The sequence below is a fragment of the Ambystoma mexicanum genome, chromosome 1q (genome assembly GCF_040938575.1).
Source record: "Ambystoma mexicanum isolate Mex_15411 chromosome 1q, UKY_AmexF1_1, whole genome shotgun sequence".
Classification (NCBI taxonomy): domain Eukaryota; kingdom Metazoa; phylum Chordata; class Amphibia; order Caudata; family Ambystomatidae; genus Ambystoma; species Ambystoma mexicanum.
The window spans coordinates 1,418,124,538-1,418,144,788 of record NC_090922.1 but is presented as its reverse complement, the minus strand read 5'-3'; positions in this window follow the sequence as shown (position 1 = coordinate 1,418,144,788).

Genomic DNA, 20,251 nt, shown 5'->3' with positions numbered 1-20,251 from the left:
ATTGGCCCACATTGGCCAAAAAAAGTGCCCCACTCTGACCCGAACAACTGGCCCACAAACATTTTGCGTTTTTGATCCATGGGCCTTTTGCCCTATAGGCCAGTCCGAGCCTACTAGTGCATGACGATGTCATTTTGGGATAAACACGTCGTGCCAGCTTTGGCGTAAGAAACCCTAGGTAATGACAAGACAGCAGTAAGGCACTGATTGTCCTATTCCTTATTTAGTGATGTGACGTATGAACATGTCTGCCTATGTGTTCCAGGCGGCACACACAGGGCGAGTGGAAAGAGGTTGCAGGGGAATTGAATCACTGGCTTGCTACGCAATAAACATGGATTCATCAGCACTACCAGCAAAAGCTGAAAGGTCAAACTAGGGAGATCTCTTTTACTTCTTGATTTTAGTCCTTTTTTTTCAGGTTTCCTGCATCTGATTTTCTTTTATCTGTAGAGATGTTCATGTTTGTTACAAACGCTGATGTCCAATTCAGCCATGCAATCTTTTCCCCCAATGTATTCAAATATTTGAATACGCTTAAAGTATTTCCTGCCTAGCTTAAGAATCTTATTCCTGGGATATATATATATATATATATTTATTTAATGGATTTTTTATAAATGCGCCTATTACCGCAAATGAGTTGCGTTTCTAAGCGCGGATCGGGCATTTGAATATTTGTTGCGATCCGTGGTTTTGCTTTCAAGACCAGCACGTTGCCCCTGTGCTATCCTCATAGAACGTTTCTGCGTCTTAAGTGCCAGGCTATTATGCAAGTCTATGCAAAAAGGACGAGCATACTCGTCCTTGTAACAGTCCGCTAGATGTATTGGATTGGGTGGGCATCTTTAAATACACTTGCAAGGTGTTATGTTATGTTGTTGTGATGTCTACCCACACGGCTACCGTTGCATGATCTGAGCAGGTGCTGATGCCATAAATGATCACGTTTTTTAACTTCTGAAATAAGGCATTACTCTTTTTACATAACTTCAAAATGTCCTTTTCTTGCATTTTTTTTTATTGTTGTTCTTGTGTTATTGCTGATTTGCAATTCAGCAAATAAAGAATAACAATTCATTTCCGGGCGCATCTCTAATCCAATCATAATGCACGTGTGGCTTGATGGTCAGTTTCAGTTAAGAGCCCGCCCAGAATACTTAACACTGTACCAATGTGCATGGTTGAAGTCAAGGAATTTAAAATGCAATTTATTCTGACTTCCACTAAAACCTTGTGCGAGTCTGCACTATTTGCAGAGGGCGCTGACTGTCCACACTTTTTGATATTGCAGCGAAAATTGCAATGACAATTTCAAAAAGTGGCAATTATCTTAAATACATATTGTTTTTCTCTTGTAGAACTTGTGCTTCAAAAAATGCTTGATATTGCCGATCATGATAGTGAAAACGATGCAGAGAATGCATTCCCCCTGCAGACTCAACTCTGGCGATAAATGAGTAATTTTCTTTGAGAAATGAGCACAATGAATGTGAGAAAAGGGTATTTTAGAGCCGTTGTCTCCAGCATCTTCAAAAACTGCTGTTAAAAAAAAAAATCCTCTCATACATCCCCAGTCATTGCTTTGGAACGCGAGACAATAGCATGCATCTGCTGGCTGTGGACCGGGCATACGTATCAGGTGTACGGGAGATGGTGTACTAAATACTTTCTGCAAACTAAAGCTGTGTGGGCAGTATTTAGCACATTGTGTCAGGGCCTTGCAGTTCTAATCTAAGACCCATGGTACAATAAGCCAATTGTCTCGGGAGCCACCTGTTGGGGGCCACCTTGAGGAGACACTATGACAGTAAAAACATTCAATCGGACGCCATTGCAATGGAGTGGTGCAGTCAAAATGGCCGCCTTTCAAGGACGAGGATGGCCTCAAACCTTGCACAGGCCCTGCCTACACTGAATCTGTCTGTACTATGAGCATCCAAAATGGAGGCACTCTGCGGTTACACTTCAAATCCAGCCATTGGGCTACTATTACAATTCTATTATGCTGCCTCCTCTGATGTATCGAACATGTGGTCCAGACAGTGAAAGATATTGCATAGAAAAGTTTAGTAGTTTGGGTTTTCGCTTTCAAATGCGACCATATCTGGCTGTAAAAAACTGGGTATGCCAGTTAACCCTTTCCGACACACTAAACTGCACAGCAACTAGTGCTTCAGGTAAGGTTTTGGAGGTCAAGGTTACAGCATTCTAGGTCCAAAAATGTGGAAATATGGGTATAGCAGTCTTTCATTGATGGGTGAAATTGCGATGGGTGTTTTTCCGAGTACATTTTACTGCAAAAACTCATAGAAATATATAGGGAAGGGGGGTTGGAAAAATATATATAAGGGGATGAGTGTGGTCGGGAATAGGTAAAACACAATAGGGGATAGGGAGCTTGGGAAGGAACCACCACAAATAAAAAATAAACAATTTCGATTTGTTTTTTCGAAAATAAAACATCAAAATTTCACCCATCGATGAAATGACATAGAACCGAAATCTGAATACATACATCTTAAAACTGTCGGAGTAAACTAGTTCCATTACAAAAATAAGCAAGTCCTCCCTAGTCAAAATGAAAGTCGTTTCACAAGCAGTGATTATGCAGCAAAACTGTTTCCAAGGTGCCTTTTTTAAGAATTAACTAAACCCTGTACCCAGGCATGTACAAGGCTCGAGAAAAATGTAAATCAGCGAGTGAACATTTTGTAAGCAGTGTACTCATCGCTTAAGGATACATTTATTTATGGTAGAAGAGAAATGTTCCAACTTTTCTTAAAAATGCTAAGCAAGCATTTCTCGTTGTCTTGGGAACAGCTGGGTAAATAAGATAAGGTTGCATTCTCCTGCCTTCTGTTTTTTAACCTGAGCACACAAAGGAAGAAAGAGCAGCAATTGGATTTGCAAAAGTTCTTATTTTGCCGCAAGCATTGGAAGATTTAACTCCTCCCTAGAAGGCCATCAAGCAATCGACAAATTAATCTCAAGACTTTTGCTTCTTCAAACCAGAAAGTCATATTTTAGACAGAGCTTTCTATAAAAGTCTTGGGTTTTTCTGGCTTCTATTTTCTGGAAGTCTGATTGCTTTTCATGGTCAAAATCAATAAAGGGCTTAACTGAGGCAATAATAGCAGCAATAATACATGGGCACCTACTACAAGAATATACAATTAAGTAGACATTCTTAATTTCACAATCTAGTTATCACAATGTTACTCAACTGCAATAATTGAATGATATCTGAAATCAACTGTAACCATCTATTACAGTTAATTTGTACATCACAATGCCTACTACCTGGACCAGCAAAGCTCCAGCTGCCAGCACTTGCCATCTCCCATCATTGATGAAGAGGGGTGATGCTCAGCTGCGTTGTGTTTGTATACGACAAGCTCTGTTTGTGGAGGGATAGTGGGCGTGGTAAAAAGGAAGGTAGACAGGAAGAAGATGGAGGGGTGCGGAATAAAACGGGAAATGCTTAATAATGACAGAGATAGAGAAAGGGACGGAAAAAGAGAGACAGTTTCCTAGAGAGAGGAATAAATATGCAAAGTCACCCAAAAATATAAAAAGACGAGAGAACAAGAAAAGAGGACTAGAAAATAAAACAGAAAAGCTTGGAAAAAGATAAATATTAAATTGAGAAAGACAGCTGCGTAAAATATAAACAAAAGAGTCTAGATAGTTAAAAGAAAAGACAAATGACAAAAAATGTACTGTCCTACGGAAAGTAACCTAGAAAAGGAGAGAAGTTAACAACAAGTGAAAAAAATGTACATTTCCAGTCACCTCAGAGTTCCCTGAATAAGATGCTTGCTTGACCTGTGCCCTGCTGCCTGGAGATCTTCACCGACCACATCAGTGCCCTGCAATTCCTTGCGTCCGCCTGCGGTGCGTAATCAAATATATAGTAAGGATTGATCTGGTTGTGTGAAATCAGGGTCACCCTGTCCTGCTCTAGTTTCCAGTGGTTGATTATTTTGTACAATAAACGTCCTTGCAAATTCCCTGCCCACATTTGAGAAAAAGGGCATGTGATCACTTTTAAGATACATAAATTCACAAATATTTACTATTCATTTTTAGGTTTTGGCTGGTATTGTAGCGAAAAGCAGTGCTTTGAGGAAGAAGAGCGCGCATGCCCTTTTCAGACGGATACACATGTGCCCATTGTTTTGGCCATCTCCACGCCCTCACCACACTCTTGGCATGCAGGCATTGCTTGCCCACATCAGAACAGGAGAAGTCATTGGCACTTTTATCCTGTCTTTCAGATTTAGCAAGTGCAGCTGTGGAAGTGGAGATCGGTTCCTGGAATTCAGCTCTGTTGTGTCTAACTGACCTCCATTGTTATCTCAGGAGGATAGCTCAGGGGTGACGTGCTCACCTTGGAAACAAGATTACACGGAGCAACACAGGTTCGACCCGGTCCGCGCTTAGAAGCTGGTTATAAATAACCTATCATATCATATCTTGATTTTATATATCACCAATTTACTACAATTAATAATATCTTGTGAAACATCTTTGAAAATAAGCACATAAAACTGAATATTAATTATTTATTTACTGTATTTTAGTACAAAACTTTACACACATTTTATTGTAAAAAGAAACCAATAAAAGCTAACATATATGCATTTGACCTCTAATACATTTACATGCAACATATAACATAAAACCTGAAATATTTTTGGATAAATAGACGATTTTATTATCTGCGCGAGGTTTTATGAAAACCCAATCCAGTACATCACTTGTTTAAAGGATTCGTTTTAGCAGCCCCCGAATCCAAGGCACTCACAACAGTTAACCCTACTCTATACAGGTTCCACTGTGATGCTCTGTTTTCAGTATTTGGACATCTCAACCAACATTGCCTACTCTTAATGGTATCGAACTCATGCACGTAATCTCCTAGAAATCTTATGTAGGATGAGCCCGGGTAGGGTCATTCAGTCAATACATGCTTAGCAGTTTCAGTTGTCGAGTGATCGCAGCAAATCCGGCAGAATCTTTCTGCTCTGGGGCTGTTATTTCTACTCCCAGAATAGAAAGAACAGGTAAGCTATTTAGGGGCAGCAATAGAATTGAGCATCAGATGTTTTAGAGGGACATATAGATAGGTAGGACTGAGGCCTTAAAAAGCGGTACAGGATCTCTGGCACAAATACATAACTCTTGAGGGCAGTAAGGTGCGAGAGGTTTCCACCGCAATTCCTTAGTTTGATTTTCCTGTCTACCTCTTTCCTTAGTTCTTTTAGGGAGAGCTACCAGTATATTGGGAAAATCAAAAATATTAATACATTTATTTATTGTTTAAAGCGCTGACCTAGCTCGAGAGCAGTGGAACACTGTACCGGGTGTGGGTAGCAGGCGTTTGGACTGGTGTCTTTTAACAGTAGCGCTGTACCCTAAGTTGCAGTCTGTGCATCAGTCTGTGCATTCTTTGGGATTTGACCTTGGTCAGGTGTTGTTGAAAAAGCCCCATTTGAGAGGTTTGCAGATCTCGAGAATTGTGGGGCCACTTTCAAGCATACAATGGAGTGCATTCCAGAGGGTGGGTATGTTACAAGAGAAGGATTCTTTGCAGGTCCTCTCTATGCGAACAAGTTATGATTCAAGCAAGTTGGTTGATATGCTGTGTGAGGAGCATGTGCCACTAGATATGTTGAGTTTAGCTGCCGGGAATACTGGTATGCTACTCATGACCACTTTGTAGATGAGACATGCAGTCTTGAACTCCTGGCCTAGACAGGAAGCCAACACAGTTCAATAAGAATGTGGGTGATTTGGTCGAATTTCCATGCAATGTAATAAAGCATTCTGCATCATGGTGGAGTGCTTTTTGGGTTGCAAGTGAGCATTTGGGCGACCCATCAGGAGGATAGCTCAGGGACAACGCGTTGGTCTTGGAAGCAAAGCAACGCAAGGCAATGCATAGCAACACAGTTTTGAATCCCAGTCTCACGCTTAGAAACTGATACTCAGGAGGGCATATCACCCATTGATACATGAGACCACAATGCCCTGCAATGCCGTCCAGAAGTTCTGCAGCGGAATGAATGGTTTCATTTTGCTAAGGATGTACATTTGGAGCCAAGTCATTTGGGCCTTTCTTGGTGTTTCTGTAAGGACAGGCTGCTGTCGATGGTAAACCCCAAGGATTTTTCTGAATCCAAAAGCTGCAGATCAAATCCTTCTAGACGCCTATCATTGACCATTTCTGGACCAGTTGTTGTTTAGTGGGGGACAAATGAGGACAAATTTGTTTTTGTAGATTTTAAGTTTGAGGTAGGTAATTGACATCCAGGCTGGATGATGGCTAGTTAATCGCGGAGGTGACTGCTGTCCTGTGGGCTTTTTACTCTCATGTACAATTCAGCGTCATCTGCATGCATTGTCCTTCCTTTACAACAAACACGATTTTAATTAAAAAGAAAATGCCCGGCCCTCCCACACACACACACTACTAGATGCATGTCACAAATCTATAGACAAGTTGTACTCCCAGTGCACACAGAAAGCGAGCACTATCTCAGATGAAAAAATAAAATGTTCTGTTTAATATATTTTCCGCAGAAAAGTCTCCTCCACGACGCGTGTGCTATGAAAATAAATAAATACATATTTCTGGAAATCTGAGAGACCAGTACACCATGTGTTTGCACATATGTGCACTGCATTAAGGGTTTGTATGGTGTGGGGCCGATACACCGGCAGGGTACTTAAAATCACATTCCTCTCATTACACGCCTGTAATGTTTCTACACCATAATACAGACTATTTTAGCAGGCTATCTAATAAAAAAACACATATCTATCGAGGACTTTATAACGAAAACCTGTATGCCGAATGTATCTTTGGGTGCAGTAAAGGGTTCATTTTTGGGGGGAAATGTTTGGGGTGGATTTTTAAGGGTGTTAAAAAGGGGTTTTGGGCTCCTCCCCAAAAGAATTTAAAATGCATTTGGTATACAAGTTTTTGGTATAAAATACTCAATATTTGTGTGTTTCGCTATAATATTTTCGCTACAAAGCATCGGGGCTGATTCATGGAATTATGTGCGCTGAAAAATGGGCTTTGTGCGCCATTCTGCCCGCAAATCCCTGTTTCACAAATGGGGATTTGCAAGCAGAATGGCGCACAAATCCCGTTTTTCGGCGCACAAATTCCATGAATTAGCCCCTAGTAACCTTTTAGCAGCATCTCCTTGAATGCAAGAGGGATCATCAACCTACTGTTCTACTGAGCGCTTCATGTCGAATTCCTCCCACGTTTAGGCGCTGCAGTAACAATCTATTACCACAGCACTTACCAGATGTGATACTTCTCATTAGTTCTTCATGGAGAGGGAAGGCTGAGCAATCTGCCTGTGGCTGGGAATGGCTGTCGGGGATAGCGAGGCATGAACAGAAGCTGCTCTGTTCTATGCCAAAGTGTAAAGTATGTGCCTGTTTGTAAACACAAATACAGTAAGAATATGTGTGTCATTCAACGTTGTTATATTTCTCTATTCTACGGGGAGGGAACATTGGCTCCCAAATAGCCTAATCATGAGGGAGCTACAAGACAGTTCAGCTCAGTCATTCTGTGTATTAATATATATCGAGCATTAATATTCCTTACAACGTGTATGTGTATGTTCTATCCACAGTCCAGACTCAATTGAATTACTTCAACGCTAAACCAATGTTGGTCCGGATGGAAACTATTGCACATTCTGGAATCATTTGCTCAGGGTCACATAATGTGATCACACAGGAAGGCTGGGATTTGAGCCCATATATATTGCTTTAATAGTGTGCAGTCTAGTTAGTAGACAACATGTCCTCCCTTTCCTTCTTTGCACAATTGTTTCTTAATTGCTAAATTAGTACTCAATGTTCAATATTGCTAAATAGCAAATCATGCAAATCACATGTTAAATCAACTTCACAATATATAAGAAATATTTTAGGCAAACAGAGCGTGATTCACTCTCAAAATGCACAAGCGCACAAACGAGCAATGGATAACTGTACATTGATCACAAAGTGCTATAGAAACCTAGGTGGGTTAAAATGCATTTGTGCTGTTGTGTCTATAGTTGTGTCAAATGTAAGGAAGGGGAAAATGTTCTAAACGTTAAAATCTTTTAATGTCATGCTATAGCCATCAATAGATATTTGAGAAATTGACAAACTTGGTTGAATAGACCATCATTCCACATATCAATAGAAACACTACATTACATTATATCAGTTTAGCTTATGAAGTGCTAAGGGTCCCCAAGGGCATCAAACCATTGCCGGGCACCAGCCAAAGGCCAGCTAACCAACCAAATCAGTGAGGTGCAACAGAGGCACATCACAAAGATCAAAATAAGAAAGTTTTCCATTTTTTGTTTTTTATGCATAATAGATGGTTCTAGGTGCTGCAAATATCAATCAATCTATTAGCTTTATTTGGCATAGTCATAAAAGCACAAAATACAAAGCACATCATTAAACCAGTTCGTAAAGTACAAAATAAACATAAAAATACAATTAAAAACACAACTGAATCCACAATAAAATACACTCAGTTCATTAAAATTCAAGTTCACAGAAGGTTCAACGCAAACATAGATGGGCAAGTTATTCCAAAGGCTAGCCACCTGGGATTTGAAAGATCGGGCAATTACATTACAGTACATTATTAGATTAACAAAACAATGAGATCAAGTAGGCAAAGAACCTGCCCACATCTTACATCCGGCAAGTCTATTCACGTGTGCTGGCTCCGCTACTTTTCATGATCACTTGGCCCTCATTATAAGTTTGCCGGTCTAGGAACTATGGTACCGGTAATCTTGCCGGTACCGTAGTTCCCGGACCGGCAAACTACACGTTGAGCTCGCGGGTGCCTTTCTGCTCGCCAGGTCGGACCTGGTAGGCAGAAAGGCACCCGCGAGCCCAGCATGACGGATGCACCAGCACCGTTCTTAACGGTCCCGGTGCATCCGACTTCCCCATTCCCATTGAGCCCTATTGGGTTCAAATGGGAATGGGGAAGAATTTTTCCCAGCGCCAAGGAATGGGCAAATACCAGGTCCACTAAGGCCGTAAGCACCACGGAAAAAATAAAATACGGGCGGCAGCCATGCCTGTATTACAGGCACGGCTACCGCCAGCATCGTAATGAGGCACCAATGTGCAATTTATTGTGCATTATTGAAAAAACAGTACAGCATAAGGCAATAGGACAACATTTACAGTTAACAATACATTCTAAAATCAACATAAAAAAGTTTCAAATATACAAAAGTTCGAAAAAATCAATTAGCTACTTTCCAGAACGAAAGAGTTTAGCCTCATTATAGCTACCATGCCAGGAGTGCCCTTGTCTGTATCAATCCCATTGCTTCCGGCGTATGTCAATTACTGTGAGATTGCAAATATTACATAATGGAACCAAAATCGACATTACAAGGATCATTGTATTACCTGCTATCATGAACTGAGGCTTCTAAAAGTGGAGGTGGAAGGGAATAAAATAAAAAAGTGTGCAGTTGCCTTAAGGGCCTGCGCCCCAAAGAGAGAGCTGGCAATATCCCTATTTTCCCAGTTGCCATAGTTACTGACATCTGCAGTTGGTCCTTCCATAATCTGGTGTAGATGTCTCTGAGGGGACATCATAGCCAAGTAGTCCTCACATCCAAGGGTATGGTTTGAACAAGTACCATTTTCAACAGTTTGAACCCTTACCCAATTTGAACACCGATACATCCAACTCAACACTCGACACAGAATCCAACTTCAAAACCATCACTCTCTATATCCTACCTGCTGACGCAAGGCTCCTTCCTGAGGATGTTGTACCTCTACTTGCATCCCTTTCACTTTCAGAAAGCACATTCCTCACTGTTGGCAAGTCCAACCCTGTTATGATATGATATTTATAACACGCTTAATACCCAGAGGGCAAACCTGTGCTCCTCTGTGTTAGTTTGCTTCCAAGGCGAGCGCGTTGTCCCTGAGCTATCCTCCCGAGGTCAATGACCCTTCCAAATCCAGCCCCAGAAAATTCACAGATATAATAGACTCCTTCAATTTCAGAATCCTTAGCACTCACTCACAAAAAAAGTCACTGGGCCTCATTCCGAGTGTGGCGGTAAGGGGTTAACGGCACCGGTAAGGATGCTGGTGCCGTTAACCCCCTTCTGCCGCATTCCGAGGTCCCTTAGCAGGTCCCGCTAAGGGAACAAGGAGCTAATAACGAGCCCGCTATTTCCCCATTCCCATTCCCATTCCCTATGGGGGCTGAAATGGGAATGGGGAATGGTTTTCGGAATGGGGATTTACCGGGTCCACAAAGGTTGGAATGTCCCAGTAAGTCCCCATTCCGACACCACAGACCCAGACACGGGTTTGGAGGCAGCCATAAACTCGTAATGACCCCCACTGTCTCAATTTAAGCATCAGTCTTTGCATTTAGTTGTCCAACCACACCATGCCACTCTCACCTGAACCAATAACTTTCTCCAAACATTTGATAGCACCCTTCACATGCATTGATGACCAAATGAACTCCATCATCACATTTCAATACAAAGGCAACTTTTCACACCTGAAGTCAAGAACTCTCTAAAATCTGGCCTCCTGGACTGACCCAAGGGATCTCCAGCGACCAACGTCCTAAGTACAGCACTTGTTAAAATGTCCAGGTCCGGCCTCATATCGCGCTTTTATCTGTGCTGTTGAGGAATTGAATTGAGGACTAGGACAGTGAGTAACAAAGCCTAGAATTAGATCTGAAGAGGCCGATGAGTGTGACAAAGAAGTGAACAGTGCCTAGGACTGTGACAAAGTCTAGTACTGTGACTAGGACATGGTGTAGGGATGTGGCAATGATGAGTATTAGGACTGTGAACATGGATATGACTGGGACTGTGCAGAAAATTAGTTTGTGGCACGGACTAGGATTAGGACCTAAAAAGACTGTCTCTGTGATGAAGTCTATGACTGTGATGAAGACTACGTTTTAAATAGGATGAGGATGAGGACTGTGAAGAGGACTATGGCTGATAAAGACTAGTACTGACGATGACAAGGACCATAGCTAGGGCAGAAGAGTTCGATGAGCACTAGGACTTTGTTAGCGGGAGCGTGTAGCAGACTCGCATGTGAGGACTAGAACTCGGATGAGAACTATAACTTTGACAAAGACGAGAAAGGAAAGACAAGGAATAGGACTGAATAGGCCTATGAGTGTGACAAAGAAGTGAACTGTGCCTAGGAATGTGACAAAGTCTAGTACTGTGACTAGAACACGGTCTAGAGCTATGGCAATGATAAGTACAACAACTGTGAAAATGGCTATGAAAATGGCTATGACTGGGACTCTGAATACAACTAGTTTGTGAAAAGGACTGGGATTAGAACTGCAACAAAGACTAGAATGAGAACTAGGACTGTGACAAATACTAGAACTAGGACCTAAGAAGACTGTCACTGTGATGAAGTCTAGGACTGTGATGAGGACCACAATTTAAATAGGATGAGGATGAGGACTGTGAAGAGGACTATGGCTGATAAAGACTATTACTGACAATGACAAGGACCATAACTAGGGCTAAGACTTTGATAGCAATAGCACTAGGACTGTGTTAGCCCTAGTTCTAGCCAGGAGTGTGTAGCAGACTTGGATGTGAGGACTGGAACTGGGATGAGAACTAGGACTTTGACAAGGACTAGAAACAAAATGCAAGTAATAGGACTTTAATTAGAATTAATACTTTATTTATGCATTTGTTTATTTATTATTTATTTATTGGTCACTTGTTAGGCGTTTATACAATTAGCAGCAACTGATTCAAAGCACCCAGAGGGCATCAGGGTGGGGACGGGGAAGTCAGACAATGAATTACAACAAAGATAAATAATTGAACAAACAGTAAATAAATAATGAGAAGAACAGGAAGGGGTGACACGCCTACTATGCCTTATGAGTGTTAAGAGGGCAGGGGCATAAGAGATAGGTGATGTGGTGCTAATGGAGAAGTGCTCGAGGTGAAGTGTTATAGAGTAGAACGCAAGTGCAACATCCCATGAGGGGGGGATGGGTGAGCATAAGTAAGTGCAGTAAAATAGACAGCGGCAGGGATGAGAGATGTGGGGGGTCAGAGCCCCAAGGGTACATAAGGGCCGTGCACATCAGACACGCTACTGTATACTTAGCAAGGAAGAGAGGAGGAGAAAGAAGAGGTAAAGAGAAAGGCTTTTTCAGAACTTGAGGAGGTCCTGCTCAAGACGCAGAGGGTGTGGGATGATATTCCACAGGAGGGAGCCAGCCGGGCAAAGTGATCGACAACCAGTTCTTCGTTTAGCAAACTACTTAACACGCAGGGAGTTGGAGCCAGAGAAATGCAGGAGTCTAGAAGGGGAGTATCTGGTCAGGAAGCCTTGAAGATAGAGTGGTACCCAGCCCCAGATAGCCTTGTGGATGGTACAGAGGGATTTGAATTTAATCCGTGCTGAGACCGGGAGCCTGTGAAGGTTTTGTAGGGTAGGAGAGATGGGGTCCCTGGGTTTAAGGCCAAGGATAGGACTTGCTGCCCTATTCTGGGTTAGCTAGGGGTTGCAGGGTGGAGGAAGGAAGATTAAGGAAGAGGCTATTGCAATAGTCTATCCCGGAGACAAGCAGAGCACGGGTAACATTGAGTTTCTGGGGGAAGGTGAGGAAGGGTAGAGTTACTTTGAGACGGAAGAGCTGAAAGTGGGACGTCTTGACAATGTCTTGAATATGAGGGATGAAGGAAAGGGGTGAATCGAAGATGACGCCAAGATTCCTGGCTTCCAAGGCGGGGCAGAGCGGGAGGCCAGGGAGGAAGGCCACAGTCAACGGAAGAAATAGGGTGCAGGGGACCCGATAGGGAGAATATCTGTTTTACTGGCATTGAGGCAGAGATCATTGTCAGTGCACCAGGCCTGGATGGCAGAGAGTCAGTCAGGGGTGAAGGAAGGTGCAAGGGCGCCATTAGGAAGTTTGAAGAAAAGTTGTGTGTCATCAGCGTAGCACTGAAAGTTGGGAGAGAAGGAGGAAATTAGTCGTGCCAGCAGAGAAAGGTATAGGTTAAAGAGCCAAGGCAAAAGAATGGAGCCCTGGGGGATGCAACAGGTAGCGGCGGAAGAAGGGGAGGTGAAAGGGCAAAGAATGGTTTTGGAGGAATGGTCAGTTAGGAAAGAGGTAAGCCAATCCAGTGCCCACTCCGAAATACCAAGGGTATGATGGAGACTTTTTATGAGGTTGGAATAGATTACTGTGTCAAATGCAGAAGGGAGATCAAGGAGGATGAGGACAGCAGGGGACTTGGAGTAAAGGGATGCAAGCAGTTCTTCTTGGGTGTTCAGAAGAGCAGTTTCTGTGCCTCTGGATGCTCAGAATCCAGACTGGTGCTCGTGTAGACCTCCAACAAGTTCGGTATGAAAGTTGAGTTGGGGGAGGGCCAACTTCTCAAGCAGTTTCCCCAGAAAGGGGTGATGGAAATGGGACAGTATTTGGTTGGGCAGGAAGGGTCTGCAGAGGGTTTCTTAAGGAGGGAGCACACAAGGGAGTGCTTGAGGGAGGAGTGGTTGCAGAGATCAGCAAGAGCAGGGGCGAGAGAGGAGATGTTGTCCTTGATGGTTCTGGAAGAGCATGGGGCAACCTGTTTGGAATAGACCTTCATGGAGTTGACAGCTCTTGTGACTTCTTCACGTGGGCAGGAGCAAAGGAGGAGAAGGAGGAAGGGGGGAGTGGTTGGGATAGAGGGGGAGGGTTGGGTTGGAAGAGTGGGTGACAAGGCTGTTCAGTATGTCCTGGGTTTTGGAAATGAAGTGAGAGGTGAGTGTATTGCAAAGGGCGTGGGAAGGAGTAAGGGCTGAAGATACCGCGGACGGGTTGACAAGATACCTGCACATTTTTAAGAGTTCAGCTGTGTTGTTAGACACATTGGACACTTGTGCCTGAATGTGGGCTCTTTTTCTGGCACAGATGAAGAATCTGTAGTGTCTCCTGGACCAGGCGGCCGGGCAGTTTGTCAGAGTGTGAGCCTGAAGTGTGCCACTTCCATTCAGCAGCCCTGCACTTATGCTTTTGGTCTGTATATTCGCAGTAGCGTTTCAGGTGTTACGCTTGGAGGCAGGTTTCAGGCGGATCCTCATGACTGGGGCCAGGGTGTCAAGGGTGTTGGTAATGGACAAAAAGAGGTTGGTGAGAATAGAGTGGTCAAACCAGGAGAGAGGGGTAACCAGGGGAGTACGAAGAGTGAGGTTGGAATGGATAATGGCGTATAATGTGTGTCCAGCAGAATGGGGAGGGCCAGAGGGAAGAATGGAGAGGGATAGGGGGGAGCAAAGGTCAGTGAAGAGGGTGGTTCCTGTGCAAGGAGTGTCTAGGTGGAAGCTGAAGTCACCTAGTAGTAGCAGGTTGGAGGGGTTACAGAATAGGGAGGAACAGAAATCTGTCCACTCAGAAAGGAAGAAGTGTCTGGGGGCCGGTAAATGGTAGCAATGGTCAAGGTGGTGGAAGGAGAGATGACACATTTGCATACTAGTCTCTTGTAATGAAGTGAAGGATCTGACCATTGGGAGCTCTGGAGTGGCCCAGCATCACAGCAAGCAGAGGACAATAGGATGATGTCACCAGGGAGTGAATGAGACTGATTGACAGTGATTCGGAGCCAATAGGTTGAGGGGAAGGAAGTAAGGTGTCTTTCTCTAATTCTGGCGCTGATGTTGTTTGTTTTGAACAGGGACCGAATGGAGAGGAAGAGGAACCGTTATATGAATGGGCGTACTGAAAGGCCCTAAGTAAATCCCGTTGAAAAGGAGTTGATCTGGCACCTGTTGTGCCGATATTGATGTGGAGGAAGCCCGTTGGCCGAAATCCACAAGTTGAGAAGACGTGGGTTGTGTCCTGTTATAAGAAGAGTGAGCGAGTGAGCAGCTCGCCTCGGCCCCCTCTGTTGTGTGGGAGGAGTTCGGAGGAGAAATCCCGATGACGAGCGGTTGGCCGGGGAAACCCCGAGAAGACGCGATGCTACGCGTAAGAAAACAGCTGATGTGCTGCTGATCGAGAGAGTGAATGACAGAGGAGCCGGAGAGTCGTCCCACGACGTTGCAGCGGCTGATCGAGGGGAGAGGTGTAATCCGGAAGGGAGTTACCGCAGCTGCCGAGGAACTCGTACGAAGGAAAGTGCAGCGGAATGACAGACGGTGAGCCGCTCAGCGTATGGGGAGAGGCCCTGTAACGAAATTCCTGAGTCTATCTGCCCCCGAACACAGTGGCCAAAAGGGGGAACTGCAGCCATACTAAAGTATAGACTGGGGAACCGCTGGGGAACTAGGATCCCGTGTGAGACGTCCTGCATACCCTGAAATACTGTAAGGGAAAACATCTCCCTCCCCATCTCTGCAAAGACACTCAATATTAAGAAGGGGGAAAATTAACAGAGATAAGTGGGGAATGAGCAAAGAACATATCTGAGGGCAGAGACTGTTGGGATCGTATGTTAGCACAAAGTGGAGAAAGTTCGGGAGAAGAGGATAGATCGTCTTCCTAAAAGAAAATCCTTAAGCTAGAGTATCTAAGAAAACTCTTCAACAGGATAACTCGCCACCTACCACAGATTCCTACGCAGAGTCCTTACTTCTGATGAGACTTCTTTTGTTTATTTCACTTCATGTTAGGAGTTGTCTGAATAAAAGAAATCTGTTGAATTAACCAAACGTCCTCAAGAGTGTTTATCCCTCCCGCTAAATTGTGACATCTCTCAAAGGATGAATAGGGCTGAGTGGGTAGGATGGAGGACGGAATCCACTCTGGGAAGATTAAGGCAACTCCTCCGCCAGCATGGTGGGGTCGCTGCTTTGAGGTGATCTTAAAGCCGTCGGGTAGGAGTGAGTCAAAGGAAGTAACTTAGCTGGCATTGAACCAGGTTTCAGCGAGCGCAAGTATGTTCAGGTCAGTATATTCAAAGAGAAGGCAGATGTCAGCAGAGTGTTTGATGGTGAGTTTGAGTTGAGGGTCGCAAGGTTGAGACGATCGCTGCCTTTGAAGTTTTTTTGAGGCGGAGTGTAGGGGCGTGGGGCTTCAGTCTGAAGTGGTGGAGTTCAGGGGATAGCAGGGGGAGGCAGGGGAAGGAAGAAAATTGATGAGAGATGGCAGGATCCGGTCAAAGAGAAGGCATTGGCCTGATGGCCTTGAACCAGGACTGTGTCTATGAGGTAAACATTGATGCAGCAGCAGGATGAGAAGCCCACAAGGAGAACTTCCCACTTTGTGCCACCATTAATGGATGTGGAGGAGTAAGGTGGGAGAGTGGCAGTGAGGTGAGAGGTCCATAGGTCAGGAGATGGGATAAAGAAGAGGATGTCGGTGAAGATTTCTCTTGAGGATGCACTGACAATTGGGAGTCCAGGGTTTGCAGCAAGGATGTCTTTTTATGCTTTTTCCATCCAGATTTTGGGGGGGAGACGGTGTGTGTGCTGCAATGCACAGTTCTGAGCTAGATACACAGTTGGCCAAGTGGGTGATAAGAGTCCAAGCAAAACAATGATGGATGGATGAAGGCACCCCCAAATTCAATGTTTACACTACCAGACACATACAATGCTAGATGAAGGCACACCCAAATACAATTGTTTTACACTAACAGATTAATACAATGCTGGATGAAGTCACCCCTAAATTCATTTTTTACACTAACAGACAAATACAATGCTGGATGAAGGCACCCCTTAATTCGATTTTTACACTAACAGAACAATACAATGCTGGACGACACTGGATTTGCAGCACAGCAATACAGACTTGGGGTCAGAGGAAATGTAACTCAGGAAGTGAGAGCAGAGTGAAGTTTCACCATAGTACAGGGGAAAGCTGCAATCTGAGTGATTGGAGAGGCAGAGGGAGTGGGTCAAGTAGAGATGAAGCAGCAACCAAGCAGCAGTCAGTACTCAGGTGATGGGAAGAGGTGGAATGTCACAGTCCAGGGCTGCATGGATGGAGTATCCAACATGATAGAGCATATTAGGCTGTGGATGTAAGAGAGTGGGATGCAGAATCCCGGCCAGGCAGTGACAGGAACACACAGGGTGTTAGACGTGGGCCTTTGAGAAAGGGCTGGCTCCCGCCTTGTCTCTACACCAATCAGAAGAGTCAAACCCTCTTTCACATCTTCAAGTCTACAATAAAAACATTGGAAGTCTGACTCTCCAGAAAGTGCAAGAGCTGTTCAAAAAGAAACATAACTGAAACAGTTATACCTGTAAGTGGAATATAAACTCTGCAAAACCTGTTTTAGGAGGTGAACCAGCTGTACAGTGTCTGACATTGGTATAGAATTGATATATAAATAATGTGTTGTTCAAAGGCTGAATTCCTTCTGATTATAGTTTACTGACTTCATACTATGCTTACCTTTTCTGATTCGTATTTTGACTAGTCACGAAGATCTTGCACTGTGAGGTAATTCACTTCTCCTGTTCTACGTTAGTGGTTCTCTTACTGCTGCGGCTCTGCAGGATCAGTGAAGCATATGCTGTGTATGTTCTTTGTGACAGTAATCTGGACTGCTGGGGCCTATGATGTACCAGTTACATGTGAGTGTAGCTGCACTACTGTGGTGAGTGCCTTAATTTACTTCTTCAGTGTGGACGTGCTAGCACTGCTCCATCCCATGCAGTTCTTTCTCCATGCAAGTGGAACTTATACTGTTGTGACCCACGATTGATCTGTTCCAAGTGTGGTTATCTCGGATTGTTGAGACTCACAATGCCCCGGTTCTATGTGAGGAAAGCATGATCGACTGAGATCCATGGTATACCTTTTCTATATTAGTACTGGAGTGTGCACCACTGAAGGCTATGTTACACTGTTTTACATGACAGTGAGATTTTACTGTGGAGGCACATTCCTGATCTGTTCTCTGTGTTGGAATCGTCTACTCTCGCTTAACACTTTGCACTGATTCCTCCTGTTCTACTTGATTAAAGCTAGCATTGGGGTTGCCCTGATTCGTCTTTTCTGATTCTGTGGGGGAAGTCTGCACGGTTCCTACTCAAGCTGACCTACTCTGTGTGAGAGAAGCATTAAAAAGCGTATAGTGCTGGTATGCCCTTTCCTTACATGCAAGAGACAAACTCAGAGTTAGTGCTCATTTGTTCCATTTGTGAGAGGGATTGTGTGCCACTGCACCATGTGCTTTAGCTGTTAATTTTAAGAACCTGAATTTTATGTCACGAAAACAGCCACATGATAATGATTTCTTTACAGTTTTAGCTCTTTGCACACATCGGCTGGATGTCACATATGTTTTGCTCTCTTGCAAAGGAGAACACTCATTTTTACTCTCTTGAAATCGCATTTACTCTCAAAGTTTAAAAATACGGTGTAAAATATTTCACCTCAAAATCAAATCTTGAGCACTTACTAAGATTGAGACAAACTAGGACTGTGATGAGGACTTTCACTATGATAATGTCTAGAACAGTGACAAAGGCCAGAACTGCTATAAGCACCACTACTAGGACTGTTGAAAGCACTTTGAGTAGCCCTGTCACCAAGGTTAGGACAGCATCAAATGAGGATTAGGAACATGACAAGAGCTTGAACTAGAACTGATGAGAACTAGAAGTATAACAAGGAAGTGGACTGTGCCTCGGAATGTGATGAGGTCTAGGACTGTGACTGGGATGTATTGTGACAATAACTAAAGCAAGTGCTAGAACTGTGATGAGTACTAGAACTAGGATTTATGGGAACTAGAATTGTGATGAGGTTGAGGACTGTGCTCAGCAATGTGACAAGAACAACGACTTGACATGGGTAAGGACTAGGAGCATGATAAGCCCTAGGACTAATGAATACTGAGGCTGATGAGGACAAGAACCAAGACTAGGGGCCTCATTACGGCCATGGCGCACCCGTAAAGAAGGGTGCCGGTACGGGCGTAAAATAAGGACGTAACTGGGGATGTACTGCTGGGAGTACACGGAACGCCCACACGCAGGCGAACCACACATATTCATGGAATCGAATAGGGGAAACCCGCGAATGGCCAAAGACACGCAGAGGCCTAAACACATCTGCCACACGAAGGCAGGCGGTAGCGTCCCTGTGCATTACAAAAGTGTGCTTAAACAACAAACACGTATATACAGCTACGATGAATGTCCCATTCTGTGGCCCCCTAGGAGAAATGACGTGTCACGCAACGCTCAGGCATCCCAAAAAAGCAAAAAAAAGAGATAAGCAACCCCTGTAGCCCACGTGCGTGTAAAGAAACACACGCAGTACGCTGTGGCAGCCAGGAACACAAAAAACACATATGTGATCAACACGCAGGGTTGTATGCCTGGAAAGAAAGGGGTACGCGACTAACAGGGACACCCGCATTATTAAAAATAGCGTGAGTGACTCACCGTCTGCCTTGCATGTAGAAGAAGAACGCGTAGCCAACACCCATGCCAAAAGAAGAAGTACGCACTGTAGCCGCTGTGAAGTAATCACGTGTGAACCCCAATGCCTGGAAAACACACAAACTGCTTTCCACGAAAAGCACGTACAGAGCGATGGAAACCCACGTGGGACCCTCAACCCGTGCCAGGGAAAGACCCGCGCGCACGTTACATCACATACGCGCTTACGCGCTAAGGGACTTTCCTCGAATTACATGCTGATGTGCTCTTTTTTCATGTGACAAATCACTCTGCCTCAAGCTGGCCACGCGACAACACACGGAAGACCACGCTCCTGCCCAGAATGCCATTATACTGCACCCCCAGAGCCCGAGCAGACTCCCAACTGCCATCTGCTGCTGCCTGCCTGCTGGCCACATGCCCTGCCTTTGGTGCCTGCACGTCAGCCATCTGCAGAGGTCCAGTTGCTGTGACCACCCCTGCTGGAACAGAAGAATCCCGACCATAGCCCAGCCCCAGGACCCAGTTGCCCACCCACACCTACCTCGGGGGTTGCCATGTCAGGGGAAACACCATCAGACACCACTGGCAACCCCCAGCCAGAGAGTCAGAGGGCTACCAGCTTCAGTGCCGCAGAAGTTGGTATCCTGATGGAGCAAGTCCTGGGGCATAATGATGCCCTCTTCGGAAGACCACGCGCCAACAATGATGGACGGAAGAGGATCTGGAAAGAATGTGTTGCTGCCATTAACGTGGAGGGGTGGCAGCCCGTGACATACGACACGTCCGGAAGCGCTGGGAGGACTTCAGGTCTAGGACC